The 7,502-nt window shown below is 39.5% G+C and overlaps 1 long non-coding RNA gene across 1 annotated transcript; it reads left to right on the top strand.

Moving 5' to 3' along the window:
• Positions 1-4,113: 4,113 nt before the first annotated feature.
• On the top strand, positions 4,114-4,894 carry LOC122066894. Its single transcript, XR_006136519.1, has 2 exons — positions 4,114-4,429; positions 4,521-4,894. It is a non-coding gene; the product is annotated as an uncharacterized LOC122066894 (long non-coding RNA).
• Positions 4,895-7,502: the final 2,608 nt, after the last annotated feature.

Here is a 7,502-nt window from a genome sequence, read left to right as displayed (position 1 = left end):
ACTTCCCTTTCCACTCTCTCTCTCTCTCTCCATTTTAAACTAGTGTAGATGAGCAAGAGAGTGAATCACCGGGTTGGAGGTGTAAGCCTCAACCCAGGCACCTCCCGAAGGTTGGGTGAGTGTATATTTCACTCTTCCATGTGATCGTTGAGCTCAAACTAAGCCGGGTGAACTCTGGCAACACCCTTGACCAAATTTAAAGTTAGGGTTTTAATCGATCGATTACTATATCTCTCAAATGGCTTGGTGGAATCGAAACTTCTTCAGCTTAAAATGAAGGTAGGAAGACCCTCTACAAACTCCATAGAAAAAAACATGGAAAACAGGCCTAAGCTAGAGAACCCCCGTTTAGGTGGGAACCTTACTAGATTTCCATCGGAAACAACCTGGGCTGGATCCAATGGCATATTTCTGCTAAAGGTTCAGCTTTTATGAGCTCTCTGCCAAGTCCACTGGAAATATTAGCGGTGTTTTTGTGGAATTCTTCATATTTCTAGTGGAATCTTTCATATTTCCGGTGACCTTCCCAGTACTATCAAAATCAAAAGTGTTTGTACACTTTGGGTGTAAACCTTGTGGGACCCCTTCGATATTCCCGACATACATTAACATCCGATTACTCTTGTACCTAGGACAGAGATAAGAACGTACAAAAAGACTGATCTTGAGTTGATACTCGATTGATACACTTGGAATCCAATCCAAACCAAGTTACAACCAAGGTGAGGGATGGCTGATTTTAGTTTGTGGAGTGTTTCTTATTTTTAGATTTGTTGTCATATGTTAGAAGTTATGAATGCTTTCTAATTGCTAATTGTACATGTGAAATTCATAACATGTGGTTATATGTTGAAATGTGTTATATGTATGGAATTGGAATTATGATATGTGATGTATGTTGGATTCTGAGAAGGGATCTGGTGTGGCCGAGGTGGTTTCGGTACCGTGATCGTCATGTGGATGTTGCATTCATGCATTGTATATGTGCATTAGATTAGAGATAGTCTTGGATTGCACTTTGTGGCTGATGGATGATTCCGATATTGTGCACTCCAGAACTGTACTTGGAAATAGAAATGCTTTGTGGCCGATGGTAATTTTGGTATTGCGTAGTCCATACTCAACTGCTTGTATGCTAGCTAGGCTTGAAAATGGGTGTGATGTGGCGGATGGGTGATTTCGGTATCATATCCCGTACTAACTGTATCATTATGCGGGCCATGTAGTATATTGTGGTTAGGAGACATTCCCTATGCTACGTCCCCTTGTCAACAGGGGGTAAGGTGTTGGATAACCCAGTGGTGGTATGTTCCATGAACCTTTCTGGAATGCCACATCTGCAGTATGATGTGATTGTTGTCGGAGGCAGGAATTAGTCTGACGTGACCGATGGTGAATCCAATGTTGTGACTGCAAGGAGGGGGTTATCTGGGACTGGCTAGGTGATCGATGGTAGCATTCCGAGACCGACAGGCTCCTAATCATGATTAGGATTTGTATCATTGAGTGACCCATGTGCGAATTCTGGGACCAGGGATACAGTCTAATGCATCATAATAGTATGAACCGGACTTAATTGTATGTTAGGTGGTTTAATAACTAAATGGATTGCATCATTCGCATAATGGATTATGTGTTTATTTGTACACTCATGGCATCATGAATTATTATATGTATGTGATTGATTATGCTTGATTGTGCATGAATCCCACCCCTCACTGAGCTAGTTGGAAGCTCACCCCACATATATATTTTTTTGAGATGAAGATGCAGGTGCAGTAGTGCCATTGGGATGTGACTCTACTTTCTTCGGACCCTAGTACGGAGGTAGTGACTGGTAGATGATGGAGGCCGAGGAGCATGATCCGAACTGTGCCTGTGACACCTATGCATATGCGGCATTTTGAGATGCTTGGTGCCCTCTTTTGATTATTTTGATACTAAACTGTTCATTAGTATTCTTTTGGGCTTATTATATATAAGTCATGAATATTTGTAAATGGAATAACTTGGTTTTAGATTTATAGTAACATTAGATATTCCCCATTTTAATTTATGATCCACTATGTTATACTTTGATTCAGCTGCAATTTATTTTGGTTCGGTGTTGTGAGATTGTGAATGTTAAGGTACTGTTATCAAAGATCCTGGTAGAGGTGTAAAACGAGTCAGCGTCTTACTCACACCACTGGTATTCCTAGAATTACTGGGAGCAAGATGTGACATAATAAGACAAAAAAGAATGATTACGTAATGATTGTTTATGTCTATCACTCTCCTCAAATTCAAAATTTTTAGAATTTTTTCTTTTCTTCTCTTGGTTATCATTCTTTCTTCTTAGTTTAAGAAATTCTCTTTGTGCTTGGCATATCCTAACCTAAGAGATTTTTTTTTTTTTTTTTGAATTTCAAAATTCACCTTGGGAATGGTGAAGTTTTCTTTTGCTGCCAAAAAAAAAAATATATCTTGCTAAAAACATAAGCAAACACAAGAAAATATGGAAACTTTTCTTTTCTTGGCTGCCAAACATACACACTTTTTTTTTTCTTACCATTTCATTTCTTTTCTATTCCTTTATTTTCTTCTCTTTTCTAGTCTTTTCTTGGCTACCAACACAGCCTTAGAGAAAGGAGTTCCTTGAACTTGGATAAAAAAAAGATGTCACAAGGGAAAGATAAAGAAGGGGATACTGCACACCAAGACTAGGAGAGGAAGGAAAGAGGGATCCGGCTTCTCTCCTTAGCCCATCACCCAGGTCAGCCCATAGCTATTTGGGTGAGTGCCATGTGGTGAGGCGATGATCTAACCGTTTGACAAAATTACGGAGAACAAGGCGTCAAGAACCATTGGATCATCGCCTCGCCACATGATGCTTGCACAGGTAACTATGGGCAAGACCTAGGTGATGGGCGCTAAAGGGAGGATCAAGGAAAGAGAGGGTGAGAGGACCTTTTTTTTTTTTTTAAATGGTAGAGAGGACAAATGTTTAGAGATACAGAAAGTGTAAAGGATTCCCCAACATCGTTGTTTCTGGGTGAATAGTCACAATGTGTTTCACTCTCTTGAAGTTGAAAGGTTTGGAGGCCGGTGGAGTCATGTCAGGGTACAACAAGTATATTGTCCTAAGATCTATATGGGTTTATTTGCAGATATCTGTGACCTTCAGATTGGAATCTTATTTTACATTCCTGCCTTTAATTCACTGAATCAAAACTTTTCAATTTGAAACCCTCATGTTTATAATCCAGTGCCATAAGAATGAGCTATGGCATTGCTAATAATCGAATAATTGTATAAATATCATGGGTTGTTATTCAACTTAGCTCAGCTAGCTCATGTATATGATCTGGACATTTCAATTCAACAAACTGGAAAACCCAAAACCTGGATTTGCTTACATGTTACGTAATAATGAAGATTGACTAGTTAATCGTTTTGAGGAGGGGGTGATGTAATAAGGGAGAGGTATTTTGTCTTCGTAGAAAGGTTGAAACACTCTATCTCTAACTAATATGGGTGAAGGAACTTGGTCGACTTTTGCAGTCATTGCACTAACATGCAGGTTAATGGGAAATCGCGTGAAGGCATTGGGACTGTGGGTTCCCATCTAATATATACTCTTTTACCTGAAAAAAAAAAAAATCTAAGTATACTTTATACCTCTCTCTCTCTCTCTCTCTCTCTATATATATATATATATAGATATATTATATATGCCGTACTATCACACAATTATATAAGTGCATGTATTCATGTTTCATGGTATTTTTTTTTTTTTTTACTATTTTATCCTTCTTATTTATGTAAATACCGTAATTTTTTTACCATAATTTTTTTTTTCATCTTTCTCATTTGTTTCTAATTTTTGGTATCCTTTGTATATTTTATAATTAAATATTAGTTTCTTTATTCATTTAAAAAATTATTTATTTATTAAACTCTCAAACCCTCCTCTCCCTCCTCCCTCGTTCTCGGATTGGCTGGTCTCCAATTATTCATCCATCAATTCTCCGCTAATTCTTCAGTATGAGCCAACACGTGTCTCTCGTAGACCCAACTGTTATAGGAACTTGCTTTTTATAAATCCCATATCAGTTGCCACATTCCACTTGCTTTCTGAAGACCACATACCACTTACCTTTTAAAACTTGCTTTTTCAATTTCACCAGACCATTATCAGAACAGAAGAATGAAACGAAGGAGAAGGAAACGAAGAGAAGAGAAGAGAAGAGAAGAGAAGATAAGAGAAAATGAAGAGAAGAATCAGAAACGAAGAAGAACAAGGAAGAAGAAGAAGTAAGTCTGGTGATTTGATGCTCTCCGTCTAAAGTCCAAACTACTGGCCGAAACGTTTCTTTACTGTCACTGCTTGCTGTGATCCCCTCGCTTCATCAGCACCTTTCCGCCTCCGCATTCTCTATCGAATTTTGTACAGGCTCTTCATCCCTTTTTCCATTTCTTCACTTCTAACTCGCCCTTATTCCTTAGAAAACTCTTTTTTATTCCTATCATCCACGCAGCAGGACCCAAGGAATGGCTGAAAGAGCAGAAGAAGAAAGCTTCAAAATTCCTCTTGGCCCCTATTGATGCCTCACGAGAGAGCCTTCACCGTGTCTGCCTTCTATTTAGTATGCTTCGTTTTCTTCGTTTTATACTTTTCTTTAGGATTTTTCTGGTAGCTTTGAGCTTAATTCGGTCAGGTTTTGTCAGCGGCAAGTGATTTTGACCCAAGTTCAAGGATTACTAAGGTCTGCTGCAAGGGACTGTGTTCCACTTCCACATGAGAAATTCGTTCGTGAATTATTCCCGAACCTGCTCATCGAATTAAACTTGAGTACTTTTTTTTTTTTTTTTCATTCTGAATTATTCTAGAACCCAAATTTTTAATGATGCACCAGTTGTATTCCATATGAAGATTCCCCCCCCCCCCCCCCTCTTGTCTCTTTCCCACGGCGGGGCATCATTGGGGTAGAGGTAGTCTTGCTAGGTTCTGCGAGTTTTATGATTCTAGTATTCCAAGATTTTAAAGGGGCAAAATATCAAAGGAAAATACAGAACAAAGTAAAAGAGAGAACAAAAAATAAGTGAAACTACACGATTACTCACCTTTTACAAAATTATCCATCTTATGTTTCAGTTAACAAAAATACATAAAAGGGAACTGTTATGTAATGAGCAAAAGATGCCACATAGGCATGAGGCTCTCTCTCTCTCTCTCTCTCTCTCACACACACACACACATGATTATCATGTAGTGTTTTAGTGGAGGTAGGAAGTTATTTTAATTAATTCAGTAATAGTAGTGTCGTGGCAATGTGGTCAACATGGGCAGGGAAGTTATGTAATCGTGGATGAGAAGGGAAGTTATGTAACCATGGATGTATGCTATAAATTAGTAGAAATCTAATAGAAAAGGGACTCTTGAACTAAACCAAACTGTATGAGTTAAGGTAGGCTTCCTTATCCAAGCCAAACGCCAGGCTTCGTTTGTAAAACCACTCCTTTTTCCCTAATTTCTCTCTTCATCCCTATTTTCTCCCCAATTCCATCTACTTTATTATTTTCTTTCAATTTATTTCTCCCTCCCTTCCACACACGTAATAGCAACCCCACCCCCATGCCCTCCTTTTCCCTGCTTTCTCACTTCCAACCCACGCCATACGACCCGAATCAGCACCGCGAGAAACAGGGGTAGGGTTGGGTTGGATGATTACAAGGGCAGTGTTGGAAGATGGGTTGTAGCCTTGCATGTTTTGGCTATTGGAATGAAGATGGGTTGTAGGGTAGGGAGGGATTGCAGTATGGGCAGAGGGGATAGGATCATCGGGTCTACCGGGTTGAGGTTACCATTGTTTTCAATCAATTTATAGAGAGTTGCAATCCCATTTTGTTGCCCTAAAATTTCAACCATAATCCCTTCAAACTATTCATTGTCCCTAGCAGTAAACCCTAATTCTGAACTACCTTTATATTCTACTCAATCCCTTCCCCTATTTTGGTTGCTGCTATTGAAAGGCCAATCATTCCCAACAATGGATTTCAGCCTTACGTTAGGGATTGGTAAGACCAGAGTATCAAACTTATTTTCTCCTTCGTTCTCTCTCGCTCCTTAAAAATATATCCAATTTTACATAAAATCGGAGCAACAATGGAGGAAGTCATAAGCCAAAGCCAGGTTGCTGGAGCAATCATTGCATTTAGAGCTACACACCCGAGAGAGGAGAATGGTCAAATGAAACTGAGAGATGACAAAGGGACTGAGATTGCAAGAATGAAAACAAAAGATGGAGAGAGACACCAGGATTGTAGGGAAGAACAAGTTTTCTAGCTTCCTTGAATTTTGTTGATAATAAAAGAGGTGGGAGGGTAGAACTTCTTCAGGGAGGTTGGTTTGTTGGTGAGAAATTTTCTGTAGGTTAGGAGCTGGATGCTTCTCTTGTGATTTTGTTGGATTTATTTGTAAAGGGAGATGGTTTGATTTGGAGAATAAGCAAAGAAAACAGACAAAGGGAATGATGCCGGTGAACCAATAACCTTTGATAACTTTTGCGACTGTTGTCGATTGAGTTCAATGGTAATTGAGCTCTGCACCTACAGGCGGGGAGGAGGCAAGGGCGGGTGTCACACCCTAATTCCAATAAACCCAACTTACCATTAGGAATACCGGTGGTATGAGTAAGACGTGTACCCGTCTTACAAACCTAACAGGATCTCTGATAGTAGTACCTTAACATAAACAATCTCACAATATGAACCAAACCAATTGCATCGGAATCAGAGTATAATAGTAGAATCATAATTAAAATGGGAAAAATCATCTAGTGATATTACATATTCATAACTGGCTTATCCAATTTACAAGTATGCAAGACTTATATATAATAAGCCCAAAAGAATACCAATTGTAAGGTTCAATATCAAAAGTCACAAATACATTCTACACCTCAGGGTGCCACATAAGAACAGTGGTCGCAAGCATAGTCTTGCTCATGCTCCTCCGCTTCTGGCATCCACCAGTCGCTCACTCCGTACTTAGATCTGGAGGATAGAGAGTCACAAGCCATAGGCACGACCTTACCTGCATCATCATCTAAAAGGGGGCATATACATGGGGTGAGCTCCAATTTGCTCAGTGAGGGGTGGGGTTCATGCACAACCAAGCACAAACATTAACATGTATAATTTTCATGATGACATGAATATAGGAATTAAACACATAGTCCATGATGTGAATGATGCAATCCATTTGATTATTAAACCATCTAACAATACAACTAAGTCGGGTAATGCTACTACGGCACATTAAGCTGTATCCCTAGTCTTGAAACCGCACATTGACTACATAGTGATACAAGCCCTAGCCTTGATTAGGAGTCTGTCGGTGACCCAGTAAACCCCTGATAAGCCCCTCTTGGAAGTCATGACACTGGAATCACCATCGGCCATGCTGAACTAGTTCCTGCCTCCGGTAATAATCACATCGTACAATGGGTGTGGCATTC

Source organism: Macadamia integrifolia, unplaced genomic scaffold, assembly GCF_013358625.1.
Source record: "Macadamia integrifolia cultivar HAES 741 unplaced genomic scaffold, SCU_Mint_v3 scaffold2624, whole genome shotgun sequence".
Lineage (NCBI taxonomy): Eukaryota > Viridiplantae > Streptophyta > Magnoliopsida > Proteales > Proteaceae > Macadamia > Macadamia integrifolia.
This window is presented reverse-complemented; position numbering and strand designations above follow the sequence as displayed.